General features: G+C 35.6%; 1 long non-coding RNA gene across 1 annotated transcript in view; it reads right to left on the reverse strand.

The window, feature by feature from the left end:
- Positions 1–27,016, reverse strand: part of LOC123791476 (uncharacterized) — a 507,626-nt gene that overhangs the window by 276,695 nt on the left and 203,915 nt on the right. Inside the window, exon 6 of the long non-coding RNA XR_006779388.2 lies at positions 16,706–16,794. This is a non-coding gene — a long non-coding RNA (uncharacterized LOC123791476). The remainder of the gene's footprint in view (positions 1–16,705; positions 16,795–27,016) is intronic.

Consider the following 27,016-nt stretch of genomic DNA (forward strand, 5'->3'; position numbering starts at 1 on the left):
AGTGCGGCCAAATCTTACCTCCTCTTCAAGAATAATTCAAATGACACCTCTTTTATATTTCTGTTCCCAATCCCTACTGGTCAATAATGACCTTCCTAGTGGCACTTTATCTGTCCACTCTGGGGCATTTATTTCATCTTCATTGTTATAGTCTAAGAATAATGGCAAATTAATACCTGGCTCATTTTTTAGTGACTCCTCATTTCCTAACATCCAACATGGTACCAAGCACAAGAGTACTTAATAAGTAAATACAGGTTATCTGAACATAACTTATTGTCAGCCAAAAAATCAGAACCATAGAAATTATTGAAAATTCACAAGTCCAACAGTTAATATAGGGTAGCAATAGAATTTGAGCCCTGTTTTGCTGCATCCTAGGACCTTAGAACCTATATTATGCTAATTCTCATTAGGAAGAGAGCATAGATTTTCCCGTTTTCTTAGATTTGAAATATATCCCCAGTTCCAAAGGCAAACTCTAAAAAGACTGAAGGTTCTTTACTTTGGATATGTACTAGTTATTTCTATAGTCCAAACAGAAGCAATTAAAAATAACATGCTTGATATATTTTTTTTTTCAATGAGTCAATGACTCTTGGACCCATCAGAGAACTGAAATCGTAGGGAACACTGCCCTTTCAAAATCCAGAAAGAGAAGAGAATCCAGCAAGTTATAAAAGAGCTGCATTCTTGCGACAGAACTGCTGGAGTATAAACTGGTGAGGACGCTCAAATGGTAACTTTGACAAAGTACTGGAGCCTAAGTGTGGACTAGCATAAAAGTGAGAAACTCCTAGGAGGCCTTAGTCTGAAGGGAGCCCCCAGAGTCTCATGAATTTTCTGGACCCCACTAGGTTCCTATGGTGAAAATTCAAGAAAAATCCTCCCATAGTTGTGGCAGAGGGAGAGATGAGTAATTACTGTGAAATATGCCCAAAGCATTCTATGTAACAAAGACCTCCTTTCCAAGGGAAAAGATTTCGCTTGAGCTTATCTCAGCAGAGTGGAAGGATATTTGTGCCATTTCAGCCCCCTCTAGTGTTACTGTCTCACCTATGAGGGTAACAAAAAGCTATACCTCATGATAAAAACCCTCAGCAAACTAGGAAGAAAAGGGAACTTCTTCAACTTGATAAAGAACATCTATAATTAACCTACAGCGAACATCATACTTAATGATGACAAATGAGATGTTTCCTTCTAAGCTCAGAAGCAAGGCAAGGATGCTACTACCACCACTTCCATTTAATATTGTATGGGAAATCCTAGCTAATACAATAAGACCAAGAAAAAAAAGGAAATAGAAGATATATAGATTGGAAAGGAAGAAATAAAACTGTCTTGGTTCACAGATTACATGATTGTGTATGTAGGAAATCCCAAAGAGTCAACAGAAAAACTCCTGGAATTAATAAATGATTATAGAAAGGTTGCAGGATACAAAGTTAATATACAAAAGACAAATGCTTTTTTACATATCAGCAATGACCAACTGGAATGTAAAATGTAAAGCACAATACCATTACATTAGCACCAAAAGAAAGAAAGAAAGAAAGAAAGAAAGAAAGAAAGAAAGAAAGAAAGAAAGAAAGAAAGAAAGAAAGAAAACATTTAGGTGTAAATCTAACAAAATATGATAAGATCAAAGGAGGAAAACTACAAAATGCTTATGAATGGAACCAAATAAGATCTTAATAAACGAAGTGATAGTCCATGTTTATATATAGGAAAACAATATTATTAATATGTCCATTCTTTCCAACTTGATATATAGGCTCAGCACAATTCCAAGCAAAATCCAATAAAGGGATCCAGGGCTCCTTGAAAAAATGGCTATTTCTAGAACCAAGGCAAGAAACACACAAGATAAACCTAGAGTTCCCAATGACCAAGCTGGAACAATTTAAGCACCATAATAAGTAAATATCAGATTATAAGACAAAGAATTTTAAAATACCCATATAAGTAAATGATTCAATTATTAAATAGAGGAGAATAGACAAAGCTCCAATGTAGAAAATTCCAAATAATTTATGTAGATAACTTCAAGATCAAAAGGTGGAGTATAACTTAAGTGTGGGTTGTGCATAGTAGCTTCTTTCTAAAAGAAAGGAAAGGTAGTTTACAATGGAGAATTCTAGCAATCACCACCTTAGCTGAGTGACTGAGGTTAACTTCAACAATAACTCATTTTTAGTAGTATGTACTCTTGGTAAGATGTGATAAAAACAGATGATCTTCCTCCCCAAAATTCATAATACCAGTCAGCTCAGGTCATGATCTCAGGGTACTGAGATGAAGCCCCAAGTCAGGCTCCACAATGAATGTGGAGCCTGCTCAAGATTCTCTCTCTCCCTCTGCCTCTGCCCCTCCCTGCTCGCTCACTCATACTCCCTCAGAAAGAAAGAAAGAAAGAAAGAAAGAAAGAAAGAAAGAAAGAAGAAAACTATCAGTTGAGAGACATTCCACAAAATATCTAAATAGCACTCCTTAAAGCTGTCAAAGTTACCAAGAACTAGGAAAGTCTGAGAAACTATCACAGCCAAGAGGAGAGGAGACTAGGAAACACAGGGATTAAGGAGAGTGGTGGCGTCCCAGATGAGATCCTGAAAACAAAGGAAATCTGAATGGCGTAAGCACTTTAATTAATAATAATGTGTCAGTATTAGCTTACTAACTGTAACAAATGTATCATGCTCAAGTAAGAAGTTAATAATAGTGCAACTTAAGTACTGGTTATAGGAGGATTCTCTCTACTGTTTTCATAATTTCTCAATGAATCTAAAACTGTCCTAAAATAAAAAGATTTTTCAAAAGAATGGTAGGCTTAGAAATAGATAAGATTATGTTATAAACTTTGTAAAGCAGCATATTTCTTTAAGAGTGTTCTGTTGAACAACGGAAGCAAGGGCCTTGCCCCAGCATCCTGTTGTTCTAACTGGCTTCAAGGTTGCTGCCCTTAATAGGAGAAAAGGTCAGAACATCAATGCCCACCCCAAGAGTCAAGATTATCATGTTTAAGATTCCATCTAGGCAAGATCTTTAGAGGTGTATTTTCACAGACAAAAACAGCCTGAATTTCTACTACAGTTTGTAGGGAACTGAACTATTAAACAAGCTAGCAGAGAACTGCCCATCACCATGCACTCTGCAATGGAACCCCCAGGCCTCCACATGTGCACCATAGACAGTGGGAGGAGAGATGCACAACTACCAATGGGGTGCACTCTCCAAAGCCCAGATCAGATGTGGCCATCATGACATGGGGCATGAAAGCTCATCACAGAGAAAAAAGCAGCATCAGGAGCTGTTAGGACAGGAAGCCCCACTGCTCCTTCCACTGAGACTCAGTCATTGCTATAAACCATGTGACAGCCATCTGTTTCCCTTCTCCCTTTTCCAAATGACACTTTTTCATTGTAGTAATTGTGAGCTGACCTAAACCAACATGGTTATCCACAATTATGAGATTCTTTTTCCTAAGGATTGGCTTCCAAAAGTTACAGGTAAATATAACCTAAATGTTCACTTCCCACAAATTTGTAAGACTGAAACCAAATTCTGCCACCCGTGCCTTTTTTTTTTTAGATGACTATACAACGTTTTCTATAAATGCAATGAAGTTTCAGTTCCTGTTCCTTTTAGTCATACCATGCAAGGAAAAATCATTGGAGACTAGCCACAGGATTCAGTTTATAGAGTTGGATTAACTCAAAGAGCCTCTCCATACATGTCTAAATCACACCTTGACAAAATCCCAGGCCTAGAGTGCCATTCCACAGAGAAATGGAAACAAATAGAAAGGAAAGGCTACAGTAGTCACTAGATTCTCAAACCCTGTTCATGCAAGGGCAGAGATGAGTGCGTAACATTTCTAGACAGTACACGTATCTTGAACATCACTTATTTCATGAATGAGTAATCATTCCTAAAGTCAATTATCTTAATTAATAAATCCTTTGTTGGAGGTGAGATAAAGATAATTGAAGCGCTGGTCGTAGCCACAAGGGTGGGCTGAGCCCTGGCAGATGCAGTCCCAACTCAAGTGCTTCAAATGTTAACCAATCACTCAACAGGATATATACACTAAAGCTGACACACACACGAATACAGCATTGTTCTTTAAGGTATTTTCAATCAAATTTCAGATCTATTCTTTCTCCATCCTTGTGCACTGGATATATAGGGAGTTTTGGCTTTTAGTAGCTCAATCATGGAACCTTATAGTGATCAATGAAGAGAATTGCTCATCACCTGGAACTCTTAGACTTTCAGTTGGTTGCAGTAAGGAGATGATATTCAAGGATAGTCTCCCATGGAGAAAAGGGGAGTTCTCTAGTCTCCTGGCATTATGCATTTCTTTAATAGGAAAATAAAACTATAGTCCAGATTCTGTCTTCCGTCTCAATAATCTGCGGCCAGCCAGTTGAATGACAAAGATACTATTTTTCTCAAAAAAAAAATAACCAATTGCCTCTGAATTCTCTGGGCATCAGTAAAAGGACAAAGGAGCCCAAAAGAACACACACACACACATACAAAAGTATAGTTAAAAAATTATTATAATTGGGCTGATAGCAAGACACTTAAACACTAATAGCGATATCACAGTTACATGGTGCCAAGGAAATAACAAACCACCTACGTTGACTTACAGAACACATTTTATAAGACAAATCATTTTAAAATTTGACTTTCTAGCTAACCTCTTTTCAGTCTTTATTCAAATGACACCATCTCACTTAGGCCTTCCTTGGTTACTGTATCTAAAACTGACCATCTCAAATATCCCCTCAGCCCCTTTCCATCATTATTTTCTTAGCTCTCTTTCTGTATATCATACTATATATTCTACTTATCAGTATTTCCTATGTCATATAAATTTTCTTGAGAGCAGGACTTCTTGTCTATTTTGTTCACGATTATAATCCCAGTGCCAGATCCATACCTAAAATATAGTAACTGCTCAGTTGAATTAATTAAAATTAACTCTTGTAGGTGAAATGACAGATCATCATTGCTTGTTTATTTAGGCAGTAAAATTAGAAAATTTTACATGCTGCTTGTTTATTTAGGCAGTAAAATTAGAAAAAATAATGCAACAATATTTTTTAATTAAAAAATCAATACCTTGAAACCAGGCAAAGACCCCATCAAAAAGGAGAATTACAGACCGATTTCCCTAATGAATATGGACGCCAAAATCCTCAACAAGATACTTGCTAATAGAATCCAACAGTACATTAAAAGGATTATCCACCACGATCAAGTGGGATTCATACCTGGGATGCAAGCGTGGTTCAATATGCGCAAATCAATCAGCGTGATACATCATATCAACAAGAAAAGACTCAGGAACCATATGATCCTCTCAATCGATGCCGAAAAAGCATTTGACAAAATACAGCATCCTTTCCTGATTAAAACCCTTCAGAGTGTAGGAATAGAAGGTACATTTCTCAATCTCATAAAAGCCATCTATGAAAAGCCTACTGCAAATATTATTCTCAATGGGGAAAAGCTGGAAGCCTTTCCCTTAAGATCAGGAACTCGACAAGGATGCCCACTCCCGCCACTATTATTCAACATAGTACTAGAAGTCCTTGCAACAGCAATCAGACGACAAAAAGGGATCAAAGGTATTCAAATTGGCAAAGAAGAAGTCAAAATGTCTCTCTTTGCAGATGACATGATACTCTATATGGAAAACCCAAAAGAAGCCACTCCCAAACTATTAGAAGTTATAGAGCAATTCAGTAACGTGGCAGGATACAAAATAAATGCTCAGAAATCAGTTGCATTTCTATACACGAATAACGAGACCGAAGAAAGAGAAATTAGGGAATCCATCCCATTTACAATAGCACCAAAAACCATACGTTACCTTGGAATTAACTTAACCAGAGACGTAAAGGACCTATATTCTAGAAACTATAAATCACTCTTAAAAGACATTGAGGAAGACATAAAAAGATGGAAAGATATTCCATGCTCATGGATCGGAAGAATTAACATAGTTAAAATGTCCATGCTACCCAGAGCAATCTACACTTTCAATGCTATCCCGATCAAAATACCAAGGACATTTTTCAAAGAACTGGAACAAACAGTCCTTAAATTTGTATGGAAACAGAAAAGGCCCCGAATCTCCAAGGAACTGTTGAAAAGGAAAAACAAAGCTGGGGGCATCACAATGCCAGATTTCGAGCTGTACTACAAAGCTGTGATCACAAAGACAGCATGGTACTGGCACAAAAACAGACACATAGACCAATGGAACAGAATAGAGAGCCCAGAAATGGACCCTCGGCTCTTTGGGCAACTAATATTTGATAAAGCAGGAAAAAACATCCGGTGGGAAAAAGACAGTCTCTTCAATAAATGGTGCTGGGAAAATTGGACAGCTACATGCAAGAGAATGAAACTTGACCACTATCTCACACCATACATAAAAAATAAACTCCAAATGGATGAAAGACCTCAATGTGAGACAGGAATCCATCAAAATTCTAGAGGAGAACATAGGCAACAACCTCTACGACATCGGCCAAAGCAACCTTTTTCATGACACATCCCCAAAGGCAAGAGAAACAAAAGATAAAATGAATTTATGGGACTTCATCAAGATTAAAAGTTTCTGCACAGCCAAGGAAACAGTCAGAAAAACTAAGAGGCAGCCCACGGAATGGGAGAATATATTTGCAAATGACACTACAGATAAAGGACTGGTATCCAAGATCTACAAAGAACTTCTCAAACTCAATACACGAGAAACAAATAAACAAATCAAAAAATGGGCAGAAGATATGAACAGACACTTTTCCAATGAAGACATACAAATGGCTAACAGACACATGAAAAAATGTTCAAAATCATTAGCCATCAAGGAAATTCAAATCAAAACCACACTGAGATACCACCTTACGCCAGTTAGAATGGCAAAAATAGACAAGGCAAGAAACAACAATTGTTGGAGAGGATGTGGAGAAAGGGGATCCCTCCTACATTGTTGGTGGGAATGCAAGTTGGTACAGCCACTCTGGAAAACAGTGTGGAGGTCCCTTAAAAAGTTAAAAATTGAGCTACCCTATGATCCAGCCATTGCACTACTGGGTATTTACCCCAAAGATACAGACGTAGTGAAGAGAAGGGCCATATGCACCCCAATGTTCATAGCAGCAATGTCCACAATAGCTAAATCGTGGAAGGAGCCGAGATGCCCTTCAACAGATGACTGGATTAAGAAGTTGTGGTCCATATATACAATGGAATATTACTCAGCTATCAGAAAGAACGAGTTCTCAACATTTGCTACAACATGGACAGCACTGGAGGAGATAATGCTAAGTGAAATAAGTCAAGCAGAGAAAGACAACTATCATATGATTTCTCTCATCTATGGAACATAAGAACTAGGATGATCGGTAGGGGAAGAAAGGGATAAAGAAAGGGGGGGTAATCAGAAGGGGGAATGAAACATGAGAGACTATGGACTATGAGAAACAAACTGAGGACTTCAGAGGGGAGGGGGGTGGGGGAATGGGATAGACCGGTGATGGGTAGTAAGGAGGGCATGTATTGCATGGTGCACTGGGTGTTATACACAACTAATGAATCATCGAGCCTTACATCGGAAACCGGGGATGTACTGTATGGTGACTAACATAATATAATAAAAAATCATTAAAAAAAAAATCAATACCTTGAAAATTTATCTAAAGAGCAAATGATGATAGACAATAAAATAAGCAAGGTCTAAGCAAGTATACCCAGGTATAAAATTACTAGTTTTCACTGTAGATCCATTACTTTTCCTACCTTTATCTTGAAAGCATATATCATTATTCAAACCAAATTAGTTCACTGGTATACCTTTTATATTTAAAAAATCATTTTAAGTTTTTTGTAAGAACACCAAAATAAATGTCAAATTAACATGTTAGCATTCTGTAATGTAATTTCTCCAATTATTTGGAAGTACACTAACAAAAAGCCATTAATGATTACTCATTTAGCTACTCTCTAATAAGATGCAGACTGAAAGCTGAGAGTGATACAGAAAGAACATTTCTAATAAAGTAAGAAAAGATAAACTGCAGTCATGACCAAAGCCTAAGCAAGCAAACATGTTCCAAACTGAGGAACAGAAAAGATCTTCAACCCTGTTTCCGAGTAACCTTTTCACTACCAGACACAATATTAGAAAACATAAAGCATAAACATAAACTCTTAGTATGAAATGCACATTCATCTTGATCATACAGAGTGAAGAGAAGCCAGTATAGTGTGACTAAGAGTAGAATTATTCAAGAATTCTATCCTGGGTTTCTCACTTATTAGCTTGGGGTTCTTGGAAAAGTTACTTAACATTTTTGAGCTAGAGCCTGAGTTTTTCCCTCTGCAAATGGAGTAAAGAGCATGGAGGTAATACTTTCTTCTCCAGGTTATTGTAAAGATGAATGGTATCATTTCCATTGAGTGTTTGGCATACTGTCTGCATACATTAACAAACTTAACTTAACCAATCTGCAGCTGGACCACAAATCCCCACGTCAATGCATATCCTTTGCTGTAGTGAAGACGTGGGTTAATTAGGAAGTACTAGAGTTAAAGTCAAAAGACTCACATATTTTTTTATGAAACTATTTATGAAAACTTGTTTTAAGATTTCAATAATGATTCAGGATATTCCATTAATAGAATTGGTATATTCTCAAGGGAAGAAAAAAGTTCATTCTAAAGATGATACAAATGGGGGCGCCTGGGTGGCACAGCGGTTGAGCGTCTGCCTTCAGCTCAGGGCGTGATCCCGGCGTTATGGGATCGAGCCCCACATCAGGCTCCTCTGCTATGAGCCTGCTTCTTCCTCTCCCACTCCCCCTGCTTGTGTTCCCTCTCTCGCTGGCTGTCTCTATCTCTGTCAAATAAATAAATAAAATCTTTAAAAAATAAAAAATAAAAAAAAATAAAGATGATACAAATGAAAACAGAGTGCAATAAAACATAAATTGCATAGAAAACAGATAAAATGTTAATACCATCAAACAGAAATAGGCACACTTAACATGGGCCAAAATATAAACACTAGGATGAAGTAGTAGTATAAATTCATTTTCTTGAAGGTAGATCCATATAAAGATGTCTGACTCTATAAGTTATCTGACTCTTCACATGCAATCTAGGCTTCTATATCAAATTTCTCACTTGTATTTTTTCACTCTGCTTTTTGATATCAACATTAGACAGTATGCCTGATATTAGAATTTCATCCTAGAAGATTTATCCCCAACTAAATAATCTATTTTGCAGGTGGAACCCCAAGGCAAATGATGTAATGATGTAACATAATGATGTTTGGTCATGTAAGACTGGGTTCATTAAAAGAAAGTTTTCTTTTGTTTTGACAACTTTAAAATGCAGAGCCCTGTCTACACTATTCTCCAAGTAGTAAACATATAAAATAGGGATGCTTCTGCCTCTTCTTGTTTTCCAGCCTTTACTTACATGGCAAAATTAGAAGATTAGAGATCTACACCTCTTACCATCTTGGAGAGAGAAAAGTGTTTCTTGTGCCCATTTCACTTGCAAAAAGGAAGGTAAGGGATTCTGAGATCAAAGGCTATTGATCACAATTCCAAAGTCAATGTCACATTTCTCATCCCATGCACCAAAGAACATCGGTTAATCCACAAGCAAGCAGACCAGACCCTGGGCCAAGCCATGATCACCATTGAAACTGGTGTCTAGCAACAACAATAATTCACCAGGGATCCATTACTTCTGATGGACAATTAACTCACCCTGGCAAACACCGTGAATGCCTTAAGAAGTACAACTTATTTTAAAACTATATTTATGACAACAAATTCCACTAGAGCCACCTTCATTTTTAACCCATGTTTTATTTTTTGTTAGTAGTAAGCTATTATCCCTACAATGAGTATCTTTACAAAGAGACTTTACTTGACTGAGACTCTTAATATTGACTCTGGGACTCTTGATAAAACTAGCTCAGAATGATGAAGGTATTTTAAAAAGAAAAAAAGTCTCAATGTCCGAGCTGCACACTTAAAATCGGTTTAATGCTCTGGGGCTCCTTTTGCCTAGTTTGTTTGAAGTTTTAGGGCCCCTTCAGAAATGCTGAAGTATACACAAACATTCAGTTTCTGAGAATGGAATTCAAATATACTGATGGACCTACTCTTCTTTCCTCTCATGGAGTGAGAGCATAGTGGAAGAGATGGAAACCAGTAAGTGTAGGGTTCCTCTCAGTGGATACAATAGCAACTCAAGTGGATGAGAATGCCATTTGAAAGTGAGGTTAAAATTTCTATCCAACAAATGGACTGCCCAAACACATCTTGAAGGTGGTCCCTCACACAAAACCCCAGGACTTTTTTTTTTTTCCCCCTTCATAAAGGTTTTTTTGAACATGTTGTTAAGCGTCAGATATTTCTTTGCATTGAGTATCTTGTGGTAATTTCTTTGCCAGGAACTGTTTCACATTCCTTATCACTTATACTCATGACAATAATATATCCCAGAAGTATTTTCTGGAATAGATACTATAAATTAGGAAGGACATTACACCACATTAATTCTAAATAGATAATGTTATTACCTAATTTAATAATATTTGGTAACCTGATCTGAGAATCATGACCATTCTAAAAAGTCATAAAAGAAATCTTTTTACTGAACCAGAAAATAAGTGGCATCAAACAACATTAAATGGAGTAGCTTGAACACTGGAGGAATGGAAGAACAGTGCTTTGCTATAGTCAGTCACCAGATTCTTTTATCAGGCAAGACCTTAAAAGTTCTCTTTTCATTCTCTTCTGGCTATCAGATATAATTCCTTATATTATGGGATAAAAAACTTTTCCCTTTATAAGAGCTATAGTTGATTATTGCACAAGCTGCTCTTTTTTTAAAAAATCCTATTAGAGCCACTGTCTTGATTACTGCATGATCACTCACCTTACTAAACTCACCTGGAGATAATGGTGAAGATACGCACCAACCTTTATTTGCAGCCAACTAGACCATTTTTATACCCAACCAGATGGTATTTTTAATGACAACCCTTATTATATAATTGGAAGAAAAAATAATCTAGAGAAAATATGAAAGAAACCAAGATTTTTTACAAATATTTATTTAGCCACCATTTTTAATTATTGCTAATTTTAGAATTAGGATAATATGTGAAAGGAACCCATGATTGTAAACATTAATTCTTAAACAGTGCTATACTGTTTAAAACTGCCTGTGTGTGTGTGTGTGTGTGTGTGTGTGTGTGTGTGTGTTTTCACATAAAAATGTGCAAGGTGAAAAATGGAAAGTATTTCATAGTGTTGCTGGCTAGATGGATGTGCTAATAATCCGGGTCAGCACACATGCCCCTATTCAGCAGCTCTGGGTGCACTGTGATGATTAGGAATGCTATTTTGAAAGGTGGAGCAAGAGGTCTGCCCTTGCATACACAAAAGTACAGTCCTAAGCAACTAGATGATAATTACCCACTCCCATTACCATTCTTTATAAAAGAATAAGCTATTAGTTGTAGAAAAATTACATGCATGCATGGAATGTACTGGGAGAAATGAGTGAGGACCATAAATATTACTAAATACTTAGACTACCCTAGTGTCATGAAATTACAAATGTATATAGTGAAAACTTAACATCTGGAATCAACTCTTCCCACATAAAAGACACTTAAAACAGTTTATATTTTTATGCCTTTTGGTATCTTGCTACCCATGTGTTGTGTATAAAGCTTAACCTCATATATCAAGTCCACAGATCCTAAGTGACTTGGGAGGGGTCGGAATGGAGAGCAGGACTGATGACATCCTACACTAGATCTCATGCCCAGACTCTCCTGGTGTTCTCCTTCTTTCTTCTGACCAATTTTTCACATCCTGCAGCTCCTTGTTTTCTATCCCTGTAGTAGTTCTTCACCTGTCGTAGTTCCGTATCTCAGGCAGGGAGTGTCATCTGCCAGTTATCCAGGAAATTAATAAAGGGACTCTCAATTAATACATGCGTAGCCTAAGTGAAAAACTCCATCAATGAATTAAAATCTACCCTTGTGAAATTGTTTTAAAAATAAATTTGGAATAAATCAATTTCGGGGGAGAAAAGAAAAGCCTTTTCGAGATGTGGAGATGTTCTAAAAAGATTCCCTAAAGGTCATCATTGACAACACAGTGCCCACCGTCATTATTTTCTTTTATCTCACTCTGTAGTGGTGGAGGGGACACATTTTTCTTTTCTTCTTTTAAAGACATTTAAAAGCAGTATTCCAGTTTCACAGCCAGCATCTTCACACCATTCGAAAGACATACAGTCAATCATAAGCCCAAAGAGGAAGCAGAGGGTTAGTTTTCACTTAAGTAAAGTTTAGTGAAAAGCCAACAGATCAGTGTGATTATGGCTAGATCAATGATGCATAGTTCTGAAAGGCTTTACACAAGCAGCAGTCTTAGAATGCAGCTCTGAGGAGCAGGTAGGTCAGAAAAAAACATAAACGCATGCCCAGCACATGTACCTCCCTTTGGGTCCATAAAGAATCTGACCAGATTGTCTAACGGGAAGCCATTCTCGCCACAGGGGCAGGGTTGAAGTGCTTCCATTTCCGATGAGTGCATTTCAACCTTGAGTATGTCAGCTAAGGTTTTCTGCTGGTCAAAGTCACAAAAATTCCGGTCGATATCTTTTATGAGGAATGACAAATGTAAAAAGATAAACTCGACTGTGTCAGATAAACTATATGGGCTTTTACTAGATCCCAAGCAAAGATTTAACAATGTGTAGTCAATTTCAAAGTCTTCTGCTAATTCAAGGAAACAAAAGACTCTCACTAAAAAGATTTCAACCAGGCTGGAGACTTATTATGTTCAGGCTATGGAAACCTTGAGAGCTGTCCTTTTCAGATATGAACTGTTACAGAGAACTTTTTTTTTCTGTTTTTGAAAAGTTTCTTGTGACTGATCAGATAAATGGGAACCATGTCAAAGTTTTTCTTCAGAAGCGATCAATTTTGAATAATCTATATATGGCAGAATACTTTTGGAGTTCTACTACCTCAACTTTTCAAAAGTCCCTGCATGTACCTCAGTTTTTAATGTAGAAACAATCCATTTCACAAGTAACCACCCTCGATCTCTCCTCTAAAGAACAGAAAGATTCATTTTTCACTTTTACCGACGTGTGTTCTAAACTATCTCTAGATTATCTCTAAAAACAGGGATGGGGGATTTCATCTGGCAGATATTTGGAGAGCCTACTTACTTGTTTGAGCCTTAAAAAATTACAAACTCCTCCCCCCTGTTAGCATAAGCGCGTGAGGTTCCTATCTGATCGTGTTTTTTAATCTGCAGGGCTGCGCTAGGAATGTTTTCCTCTTTTTCTTCTCCTTCCTGTCCCTCTCTTTCTCTGTCTCCCTTCTTCTTCCAATTCTGATATGGAATTCCAATATTTGTCATAATAGATTGTAACTATTTATCATTTTATTCTATCTCACCAACCTTATTTAAAATAATTTCCATTTGGAAGTTGCACACAGACACCAAAGAGATCACCCAAGGGCCTGCAGTACGTGCTGCATGGATTCTAATCACAGCTATGTCACCACCTGCCATGTGACCTTGGCACAGCCACAGCTGATGGTGTCTTAAATGTCACAAAACTATCCTAATTCACTAGCATGCACAGCAGAATAAAAAAACCTCTATTTGGTACTTCAAAGCAACAGATTCTAGTTCAATGTTTTCATTCACTACCACCTTAAAAACATCAGTATTTGTAAACAATTACCTTCATACACTTTGGCATGCACAAGACAAGGTGGTACTGTATTATTACAGTCAAATAAATTGTACCTAGGTACCCCCATGTGTCAAAATAAATGCCAAGGTTCTTGTGTCCATATAACATGCCTACGCTCCAGATAACAGTGAAATAAAAGTGACTTCTATACAGATGTCCTTAGTAATGAAGAAAAAGGAATATATAATACATAACCAAAATAGTGTTTAAATTCAACATTGTTCACATTTTTCTAAGCTTCAGTAGCTTTTAAAGAAAGATTTCAGGGGCTACATATCCCGTAGAAAGCATCAAATCAAAAGGATTGACCATTAAGTTTAGCAGCATGATTCATTTTATCAACTTCCCGCAGCCTTCTAATACTCCTTTTCAAAAATTGTGCAAACTGTGTGAGACTGTGCGTGTATTAAATTACACCATTATGTCCTTAGAGGAAGTATTTTCTATTATTCAGGCAAGGAAGGATCCTTGCTCAACCATGACAGGTTCACAACTAGCTGATCTAGAATTTCTGGTTGGTGCTCCACACAAGCCAGTCAAACCCTTAGAGACGAAAACAATTATTCTAAGGAGCTTTCCTGGTGCAATATCCTTGGTCCACAATAATATGAAACCTTAGAGAAGAAGGTAGCTGCTTATGTTCCTTCCTGCAATAAAATAATCTCAGTTATAGAAGCACACAAAAACTATTTACATTTAAAATAAAAATGACTTTCTCTGTTTGTAGCTAAAATTTTTTAAACTTAATTCTAGTTCCATGAATTGATCAATAATACATGTTCTCTTTCCGGATAAAGTAGGTCTACACAGGAGCTGTCCAACTATTGTCAATAGTATAGGCACATGCAATGGTTCAAAAGACAGTTAGCTTAAGACTTCTTACAAAATATCTTTCGTTGTTCTCTTTATGCTCATATGTATTGCTACACTCTCTTCCAAAGCTTTTGCTTTCATCTGAATAATTTATTTAACTATAATATTTCTCTTTCCCCAATAAAATAAATTGTAGATCCTAAGGGTGTCGTTTTATCACTATTTCTTCTAATGTTAAGGTCTAGAAAATTAAACATCTGCAAAAACAGTGATAAAACCCAAGAATTTTAGAAAAATTGTGTATTTTACTAATGCAGACAAATCAATTGCCTAAACAATGATTCATAAGGCAAGAAATAAAATAAAACAAATCGCTCTTTCAAACAGATATTGAAGTCAGGAAACAATTCATGCTTAGACCTGAAATATTAGTCACAGCACTGTGACCTCTCACCTTCAGTGATAAAATACACAGGTCAGAATTGACAATACATACTCATGGCTGATCATGGCTGCTAGTTATTGATCAAAGGAGAAAAAAAAGTACTTTGCAGGAAAAACATTGCTCTGAATTACAAACATCCATTCTCTCGAGACTCAGCAACTCTCTGAGCTTCTCCCTTTGGAACTGGAAGCAAGAAGTGAGTTCAGCCAGTATTTAATATCAAGTGAATGTGGTGTTTAATCAATAGTCTTCTGCTTTGTTCCTCGATGTGGAAAGCAGTGTCTATTCATTCAGCAAAGGTTAATGCCAAGGGTCAAGTGATTTCACACTCTCGGTAGGATCCACAACATTGCAGTAGTCCAGATGCCCTAGACAATGATGACTCAGTTGGACTGATTTATTGCCACTCGAAGGCCCTGCTTAATACTAAAGTGCTCTCTTATGATAATACCTCAGAAAATAGCACTGATAAAAGAGGAGGCAATAATTACCTACATTTTGAGGTAATGTCTTCATTTCTAACATCCTATAAAGATGTAAGGTCCATTTTAAATGATCTGCTTCTGGTATTAGCAAGCCATTTAAACGGGATCTTATCAGCATCTTCTCTTTTATGAAATACACCACAGAAGAAATTCAGTAACCTTATGATACAAATGTAAATTATAAGTAATACGGTTTAACATATGTTTTAGGTAATCCTTTTTAAATATTTACTTATTATAATATTTTTCATATTAGATGAGAAGAAAGAAAAAATATTTGCTGATAGGAGGAAAAATATAACTGAATATAGTTAATTCCATTAAACAAGGGAGACCCAGTTTGCAATTTGATTTCATTCTTTTTGACCAATTCTACCACATGACAGGCAGGCTAAAAAGACCTGCCTGTATATTCTTTCTAAATGTGGTTCACTTAAAGCAGCATTAGTTGAGGTCACTGTTTTAAACCAGAACACATTTAACTATGTCAGGGGTCCAATCTTTAACATGTTAGCATCCATGATTATTATTCGGCAATGTCTCATTCCAGATGTGTTTTATATAATGAAAGAAGTTCAAATGTCACCAGGAAAACAGTGTGAGAAGAATTAATTGGAAAGCTTATCATAGGAAAGTGATTTAGAACCCAGCTTTCACTAATATATCTCTGGATGATGAATATACCAATCAATTAGTAAAATAAAATAAATTCTGTAAAATTATCTGAAGACATCCTATCATTACAAGTGGAAGAACATTTGAAATAGTTTATTATATCCCATTCCAGATGATTAGTATGTAAAGCACTCTAATATAAATGTTCTGCCTTCTACTCCCTCTTTTCACAGGAAATATGGGATTTAAAACTCTAATCCAAACTACTTAAAACAATGATTAATTCAGAAATCCTACTTCAAACTATTTTAAACTATTTAAAAATATATGTGAAGTGTTACAGATGAGTTAAAAAAACATGTTTTATTCATTTAAGAACACATTTTTAATTCTCAATGACAGTTTGCCTTAAAAACACACAAAATGGGTAACAATCAGTGCTTCTGATGTGAACAACAATTTCATTGTGTAGTGATTACTTGTATGATGTCCAGAGGCCTAAATTTACCTTTTAATCGAACTTATCCTCAAAGGATGATGACTTGTCTGTAATTCTTTCCCAATGAGAATGATTTTATAGGCCATATATTTCAAGACCTGTAATGGGGAAAGAAGGAAGAATAATTTAATAAAGATTTTGAAAATAAGAAGAACAATGAAATAAACTAAATGCATTGGGTTTTTCTTGGCAAAATTACCATTAGTGACCTAAATACGCTATAGAAAAGATTGTGAGTCGACAAGATTGAATGTTTCAAGGATATTCCAAAAGTGTTTTTCCACAATAACTTTCCCATACTCTAGGCTTCAGGCTAAAGATATTTACTGGGAAATATATTTCAGTTAATTCAGATGGGAATAAAACAAGTAGCCTAAAAAGAATGTGCATGTGTAATTTTGCACTTCAAATACTACTAAATAAATAAGGAATGTCATCGTTTTGAATGGCCAATAAAATATTTGCATTCTTTGAGTTTTGCAGTTGAATCTAACATACATATAATGGCCAGAATAAAATGTGTTTTGTTACTATTTTGCCTATAGTCATAATAAGTATGAAATATAAGTAGCTGTTCATGTTTTAGCCTGAGAAAATACATTTTCAAGAGTGCACTTTTTATTTCAATAGTAATTATTTCTTCAAATCCTGCCAAAGTATTTTTTAAAAAATACATGTGGTCACTCTTTTGTATTCTTCTTTTATGTGTTCACGTGTAAAAAAAAAAAAAAAAAAAGATATCAATCTCTGTTAATGCAACTCTTCTCTTATAAATTTAAACACTATTTAAAACTTAAAAAAAATTATCTCCTTTCAACCATGCACACTCATCAGCTGTAATTCAAAACCCTTTAATGCTGATTTCAGTGCCTTATGTGGGAATTATCTTGAGGACCATACTTCTTTCAGCAAAAACACTGCTTAGGTCAGGACAGCAAGCTTAATGGGCTGATGTTTTGATGATTATTGTACAACATATCTGTAGCTAACTCACTTCAAAATATCAATTTCAAAATACCTAGGTAGGAAAAAGGGAAAAAACATCATTTCCTTCATGTTTTCAAACCAATTAAAGTTTTCATGAAAGTTTTATTCAAAGGTTCAAACTATTATTGTAATAAAGTTGCCAGATATTCTAATGAAATAAATTTTCTTTAACAATGTTCTCTGATAGGTCACAAAATAGTAATAAAACATATTACATTTTACTTAATACGAAGAACACACTGTTCATCTTACAAAATTAAGAAAATTCATTACAGCATGATGACTATAGTAAACAAGACTGTATTACATACTTGAATGTTACAAAGAGAATAGACCTTACATGTTCTCACCAAAAAAGTAGTAATTATGTGAGGTGTAGAGGTATTAACTTACACTACTGTGATAATCATCTAGCAATATATGTGTATCAAATCATGTTGTACACCTTAAACTTATGTCCATTATATCTCAATAAAGCTGGAAAAATATTTTTAAATTCAAAAAAAGGAAATTCAAATACAAAAAAATAAAGTTAAAAAGATCTTTAGTCTCATCTATTTATTCATGCATCCAGTCTTTTGTACATGCATGTACACAGATATAGACATGCACATACTATATGTATGCATATGTAAAAAACCTAACATAAAATGTATTTATAAAAAGATCAGAATCATCCATACTATTTTTTAACTTCATTTTTACTAGCAATATACTGTGAATACCTTTGCATATCCTTATGTATACTTTTGTATCATATTAATGATTACATCAAATTTCACTTATCACAATAATCTCATTACCAATTTTTCCTTTTAAGCATTAAAATCATTTTCCTCTTATCAGTATTATAGATGAGGATGTACCAAATCTATTTCTAATAAAATTTATTTGGAAAAAATATCTTAAATAAAATCTTTATTAAAAAAATAAAGGAAAAAAAGAAAAAGTATTTAGAAAAATATTAGAGACTCAAAGCATACAAAAAGTCATAAAACTTTGGACATGTTAGAAGAATAATCACTCAAAATATGGAAATTTCATTGTTAACTTTGTGAAGCAAATAGAGAATGGAAATATTTTTGACCACTTTAACCACATAACTTCCTAGACATTGTAATACATTTCATAGTAGGCTTTATATGTTCTAATACTTTAAGTTAATAACTGTTAAGTTTCCACTCAGTTTTTTGCTCAAAAAGTTATTTTTAAAGGTCAATACTGTATATAACCAACCTCAACCACAAAATGGGAATTTATGAGAGCTTCATCAGGTTGAATATATAGTATAACAAATATGTAACCTTATAGAATGTTCTAGAATATTAATTTGGTAGCCATTTTAAAGATATAGCTCGACTTTATTATACAGATCATGTTTTATTCAGTTGTATACTATACAGTAATAAGATGAATAAGCAGCAAACCACAAATCTTATTTAGATGTATTAAAGTCAGTCTGGTTAAAAAATTCAACATAAAAAACTCATTATTTCCAAATCCCAATATAAACCAAACACCAATTAAAGGTTTTTTGCTATAATTTACTTTCCAAATGATTGTCCACTATGACATTTAATGAACAAATTTAAGTATTTACATATTGCCCTTTGCTTATTCAATATTCATTAATTAAAAATTCACTCTAAATTTTTATTATTTTATATGTGCAGATTAAAGTTGTCCTTTATTCCAAAGACATTTAAAAAAAATAAGAACTCAAATATTCTCACATGAGCCCATCAGTAGTCAGCTAACATTTATTATTCATTTCCTACATTTTTACAGATGACAGGTTTAAAAATAATTGTGTTAAACTGATATTTAAAAATCAATGCCAAAAACCAAGAGGCTAGTAGTTTTTAGATATCACTACTCCTGAAAATTAGAATTGTTAATAACAATAAATACTATATACCAAAAGTATTAAAAGGTTAAAGTTGACAGAATTTACTGTGAAGTAAATTTTATTTATATCTCAACATAATGTTGTTCATGAGTTGTATTTTTAGGTAATTGTTTTTAGATCAGTAATTATCCAAATTATCCAAGTATATCTATTCTATTAAGTAGACCAATGAAAAAAATGAGATTTGTCATTCTGTCCTTTGACCCAGTATTACAAATTAGACATGCCATTCACACAATTAGGTAAATCACAATCTTGCTGGGGTTTAGGAAGAGTTCTAAACTTAAAAGGTACCCTTTTGTTGGTTAATTAAAAATAAAAAATTGTCACAGCAAAGCTTTAGTTTTAGGTCATAGACTACTATTTTTATACATATATAAACTTAAAAATCATGAAAAATTGGGATACTCCATCAAATTTTGTTCTATGGAGCCAAAATGCTTTGAATATATATTTTTAAAATGTTCCTTTCTCTTAGCTTACTTTACAGGTATTGCATTCAAGAAGAAAACATATTTATAATGATTTGCAGAGTAGGATAGGCAAGATTATATAGTGGAAGTGAACAACACCCAAATATTAGTACCCAAATTTTCTTTCTAACTCACCACCTGGTCAATAGGTGGATAAGATGTTTTATTTATCATAGAAACCCAGGGACTCAGGCTGACAATTATTTCAACGCAGGTTTCCATGGCCAGAGGGCCAGAGGGAAGACAATGTAACATATCACACACTTCTCACAAGCCATTTGCCAAATCTATACTTTATATACCTAACTTGAAGGAGGCAGAACTGGAAATACTGGTGACTGACCTAATTCTAACACAAAAGCTTACCAAGTTTAGCAGGTGATAAAAATGCATTTTATTTGATAAAGTCGTTGAAAAAGCAGTGTATACCATAAAAAGAGAAACGGTTAAAAAAAAATCAATATATTTGTGTATTATTGAGTTATTGGCATAAAATAACCCTGATTAAATGTTGGAGAACCAATGAATGAGTGAATCAATGAATGAGTTTTTTAGTGAATAAATAATCACAAAACTTTCTTGCTGAGAAAAAGACAATGACATGAAGGTAGTTCTGTTACTATTTGAGAAATTGGCGAGGCAGGAAATTTAATGGAAGATCCAAAATTATACATTTACTAGCACAATAAATTAATTTTAGGGCACTATGTGGATTGAGCGTGAGGAAATAAAATATTTTCCTTACTTTCCTTTTAAGATAATTGTCCATTCAATTAAACAAGTTTTCCCCTCAGTACCACCCAAATGCACTATACATTTTTTATTGTGCCAACGTAATAAAAAAAAATTTTTATTTTAAATTTTATTTCATTGGCACAATAAAAAATTAAAAGTATAATGCCATACTTAGACATGCCCCAGCATTAGAGGACTTTTTAGTCAAGACAGGAGACAAGCATGAAAACATCTGACTATAATATAAGGCAGAATAAGGTAAGTACAATAACACAGATCTGATCTGGTCCCAAAACAGGAGTGTTTTATGCCACTGACATTTTAATTCATCATTCTTCAGTACAAAATTTTCACAGCTCAAACATTTCTGCTATTTAAGAAGAAAAAATAATCCCAGGTGGTATCCTTTAACAATAATACAGCTTTAATATTCCCTATGTAAACCTGTAGAAACTTTTCTCTGTTTATAAGAAAAAAATCAGAGATGTTGACATAGTTTTATGAATATGTTTAATGGTCTTTTTAAAGAGTCTTCAAGGTACTTTTTCATACATATGTGTGTATACACAAACACATATATACACACAATTAACTTCTCTGACAGTTAATAATTCACATACGGACTAACTTCACTAATTTAAATGTGAAGGACATTGGCAAAAACAGTAATTTTTCCAAGTGGCAAATGGCCCTCATCAACTGTTCAAACAAATTACCCCCTTCTTAAAGTCATTTCACATTCAAGTTTTTAGTTTTCCTGTCTGCATTAACTTAAAAAAAAAAAGCACTTAATGCTATCATTTGTGCACGTAAGATGTGATGATACTTATTCTAAAGAATGCATTTGTTAATCACCTCCCAACTCTGAACAACCTGTTCACAAAACTGAGAATCAACCTTAATCATTTTTAGAAAAAAAAGATGAGGTTGGTGCTGTTTCAAACATCCAGCGCTTTGCATGATACTCAGGCCACAGATAAGACTGTGTGCCCTTCCAGCCATCTTGGCAGGACAGCTGAAATCTCATTCTGTGGCTTTCATAAGGCTCGTTCCTACTGCAATTCCAGGATACTATGCTGAATACCGCCACAAAGGAAAAGTTATTCTCTGCCTTCGGCAACTGCAGGCAAGGATTATATCAAAAAGGAAGCTCTCATCTATGGAACATAAGAACTAGAAAGATCGGTAGGAGAAGAAAGGGATAAAGAAAGGGGGGGTAATCAGAAGGGGGAATGAAGCATGAGAGACTATGGACTCTGAGAAACAAACTGAGGGCTTCAGAGGGGAGGGGGGTGGGGGAATGGGATAGGCTGGCGATGGGTAGTAAGGAGGGTACGTATTGCATGGTGCACTGGGTGTTATACGCAACTAATGAATCATCAAACTTTACATCAAAAACCAGGGATGTACTATATGGTGACTAACATAATATAAAAATTATGAAAAAAAAAAAGGAAAGGAGCAGAGAATGCTGCAAACACGATGCAATATTTAATTCTGGGGGAGGGAACTAGCTGGACTTTAAGACGTATATACAGAAATGCATTTCTGAGACCACGCTGAAACATTCCGTTTAAATCCATATGCCTGTTTGATTCAGGCTCAAATTCAGTAATGAAGCTATTATTGATTCTGTGGAACATGACTTCAAATCTGAGCAAATACTGAACAAACTACGAGGAGCTCTTAACTCTGGACGTATGTACCTAGACATCTCAATTTAACAACCAGACATACATTAAACAGCATTAATAGTCAGGCACTTAATGGATCAATTCCCACTGTTTGTGTAATGTGGAAATAAAAAAGCCTTATTAAATGACAAGCTTTCCCTGGTTTGTGCTAATTAATTATACACCGCATCTGACTGCTAATTTAGTGGGAAAATGCAGCCCCAAACCACGGTTTCAGCTTGAACTTTGCCTCAGCATCACCCAGTTCAGCACAGAGTGCTGCTGCAGCCCGCCTCTGAACGACACCAGTATTAAATTAGAGCAAAGGCCATCAATTTAATAAGTGCTGTAGTAGGTAATTTGAATAAGGACATATTAGTATTCTACCAGTGCACAACTAAAAGCAGCTGACCTTTCAGACCAAAGAAGATCCTTGAACACATTCAGCTGAATCTGAGAACACAGTAATAATCTGACAGTGGTAAGAGTGCCAAGAGAGACGTTTACGATCCTGGACCCATTACTATACATCAGGCTCTCTGTGGTATTACGCGAACACTTTATATACCTCTGCCTCTCATTTTGCTCTCGCTCCCTGCCACGAAAGAAAAGAATAGGACTAGAGCTCATGTGAAAAAAAAAAATCTTATTTTCAACGGCATGTTTTGAAACTCTTCTTATTTTTTGGATCTGTGGTACAAAGAACACAAAACTCATCGATGTACATGTAAATCAGAGCTGAGAAGACACATAAGAAATCATTAATCTAAATATGAGGCAAACCTAACATTAACAAAAATAAACTTGCATCTACTAGAGAAACAACTGCTGTGAACCCATGAGGAACCACAGCACCCCTGGCAGGGATGAGAGCACAGACCCGGGAGTCACAGTAGAACTGGGTTTGAATCCCTGCTCTGTCACACGCCCGCCATCAAACCTCCATCAACTTTCACTGAATTCAGTTCAACAGATGTTTATCGAGTCCATCACATACAGTGTTGTAAGCCCTAAGGTTATAAAGATGAAAAGATCTGATCCCTGCTTTCAAGGAGATCAAAATCTAGCAATGGTGACGGGAACATGCACTATTAAATCACAACACAGAGTGAGAAGCACCTTGAAGCACAGAGAACAGTGATGAATTTTGCCTGGAAAGCTTCTCAGACATGGCAATAGCAGCGCTGGGCATGGTGAACATGTCCCCAGCACAGATGATGGAATGCTATCTGAGGGGAAGTACTCATCAAACAGAAAAACTATTGCATTGGAAGAGGAAGAGACACTGGGCTAGGCTGAAGGTGTGAGCAGTTACAATCATATGATCCTGTGTGCTTGAAAATGGTTTCTGTGTATGTATAGATATGATGTATTAGTGGATTTAAGAGCAAGATTTGGAGGTAGAGGCTAGAATACTTACTTTGTTGGCCTCACAAGAAAGCTGTAGGCCAAAAACACACCTGGAGTTCTACCCAAAGGAGTGGATACACAACTCAGCCGACAGTGTGTAATCACCACACTTCGATAGCGGGGTTGGCTCCCAAGGCTTTCTTTCTCTGCTACTTAGATAGCACATTGCAGGGGAAGAGAATAGGAAAGATGTTATTACAGATCTTAAACCTACTTTATTTTTTTTTAACTGTAAACTTTGACACTGGGTACCTACTATTACTTACAAAATACTTCTTTCACATTCTATGACCGGCAACGGATACTTAGAAAGTATGTACTGCTGCTACCTTACTGCTTGTTTACAGCTGCATCTGTTTAATTAGCTGTTGCCCCTGGCTTACAAGTTATTGAATATTTCGAGTATCACCTACATTAGCCACAGTGCCAACAGAAAACAGATGATACACTCAGATGAGGTAACTGAAGGGAAGAACTATTTAGAAAGTACAGGTGGGAGTAAAAGAAACCACTGAGGTATGACACAGTGCCTGGGGGCTAGGAATCATGGGGTTGCAACCGCCCCTACGACTGACCGAAGAGCCATAGGAGAGAAACAGACAATACTTTGGCAATGTGGCAGGGCCAATCTGACGAATAAAAACCCTGACCTCTCTGAGCTGTCACCTTTTGATCTTCTGCAGTATCTCTCATCTTCACGACCATCCAGAAGCTAAAGTCTAAGAAAATCTACTGGTGCAGAACTGAATGTGTTTTGTATGTACATGGCACAAAGCAAAGAAGAGAGTGGTGCAGAGTGGCTCTGGAAGGGTGAAGGAAACACATCTGACATCTATCTGGCTCCTGCTCACGTTAACTGAGTTATATACCAGCATGTTGAAACTCACAAAGGAAAACGTCCTCCTAAGCCCAAGTCAGTCTTCTAGGTTTCCAGGGTCCCAGTTTATGCTCCAGCAATCTCATTTCTAATCTTGCCTTTGTCCGGAAATAGCCTATTGTCTACAGCTTTCTGAAAATCTGAGTTGCCTATTAAAACATGCTATTCCTCTAGACTACTTTCTTTGTAAATGATAGCTAAAGCTTAAAGTGGTTTTGTACCAATGGTTGGTTATATTCATGTGTGCTCTTTTCAGTTAACTTTTGAAAATTGCCTTCTTTGTGATGCAAAGCTGAACCAAAAGAAAAATCAGTAACGAGAGTCTTTTTGAAACCTACAAAATCATATAGCAGCCTTCCATTGCAGCCAATAAAAGTAAAATGAGAAGCCATGCAGGCTCATACTAGGATAGTGGCATGAAGAGGTGTTGGGGAAGAGATGACATATTCACAAGATGGGACTTCATGACAACTGAATTTGGAGGATGAGCTAAGAGTCCTGAATAAGTGGTTTGAGTGACTAATTCATTGCATAAAAATTCAATTAGTCAAGATGAAGAATAAAGGGAAATGTGTAGGCTTTATAAACTTCATGAACCGAGCTTATTTTTTCCTTATTAACTAAAATGCAACAATAAGAAAACAATTAAATTTTCAATGATTTTTCAGTAGTACATTTCAGCAGAATTGCAGTAGGGAAAGAAATGGTATTTGGGAATCTCTCAAGAAAACTCTACATTTTTTGAGTGATGTAAGACCAGAATAAATCTACCCCGGAATAAGTGACCTAAAGCCTCTTTACAACATTCTGAATATGAGGTTATCATAGTACAAACACCGAGAAATCTTAAATAACTGCCATTATCATCCTTACTTATAAGCTACAAGGTGAGGGAGACAAAAACCCTCACTCAAGTATTAAATTTTAGTAATACACAAGGCAATGAAGGACAAAACATAAACACAGCTGAAGTAGCATAGATAAAAATATTCAACATGACACTCACGTATTTTTAAACCCATCTTAGTAACACTCAGGTCATCAAGGTACTTAATTATAGACAAGGGAAAACAACTCTAATTTAAGCAGAAAATAAAATTATTAAATCTGAAGCTAATAATGTACTATAAGTTGGCTAACTAAATTTAAATTAAAAAAAGAAAAGAAAATTATTAAAATAGCATATTATACCAGGTGATGGGTAGTAGGGAGTGCATGTGTTGGGATAAGCACTGAGTGTTATACACAACTAATGAATCGTTGAACACTACAACAAAAACTTATGATGTACTATATGTTGGCTAACTAAACGTAATGAAAAATAAAAAAATAAAAATAAATTTTAAAAAATAGCAGGCTATAGGGCATAGGATGGAGAGCTCTGCAAAAGCCTCCAGATAGGACAACACATAACCATTTGAAACAGGGAGTGAGAACTTGAGTCAGTGTTGCAGTTGGCAATGAGAAGTAGCCCCCAGGGCAGAAGCATTCCAATCATCCCTGCTCTTTTTCCTCAGCACCAGCATAGATCTCTATTAACAGCAACTTCATCATGGACAGTAAAAGTAAATGTAGAAACTTGAGAAGAACATCACTTACGTTCTAACAATAGCAAGGCAGATTACCTATAAAATCGCAGGTCTTTTTGTGTCCAATAGTGTGCTGAGAATGCAACAAGTCCAATGAGCTATAATCCAGAAAATGCTGACCTTCTTGGCTGCTTACATCTTTGGCAGAGACATGGGAGTAGGAGGAAGTTCCATCTTAGACATAGGTGAGAAGAAAACAGCTGAAATTTTAACTAAACTTTACACACCAATTAGGGGATAGTATGAGACTTTAGAATCCCTGGGAGAACTAAAAAAGAATCTGCACCTTTTCCACAGATCTTCATCAAATGTCCATGAGCCCCATCTGGGAATAAATCCAAAGGAAACAGAAACACAAACTTGAAAAGATATCGGCACACCCATGTTCACTGCAACATTATATACAACAGCCAAGACATGAAAAAAATCTAAGGGTCCACCAATAGATCAATGGATAAAGAAAATGTGGTATGTATATATACAATGTAATATTAGCTATAAAAAATGAAGATTCTATCATTTGCAACAACACGGATACTGAAAGGCATTATGCTAAGTGAAATAAGTCCAGAAAGACAAACACTGAGGCTCCTGGGTAGCTCAGATGGTTAAGCATCTGCCTTCAGCTCAGGTCATGATCTCCAGGTCCTGGGATCGAGCCCCATTT

This window comes from Ursus americanus, chromosome 5 (genome assembly GCF_024610735.1).
Source record: "Ursus americanus isolate L20-20 chromosome 5, mUrsAme1.1.p, whole genome shotgun sequence".
Taxonomy (NCBI): Eukaryota; Metazoa; Chordata; class Mammalia; order Carnivora; family Ursidae; genus Ursus; species Ursus americanus.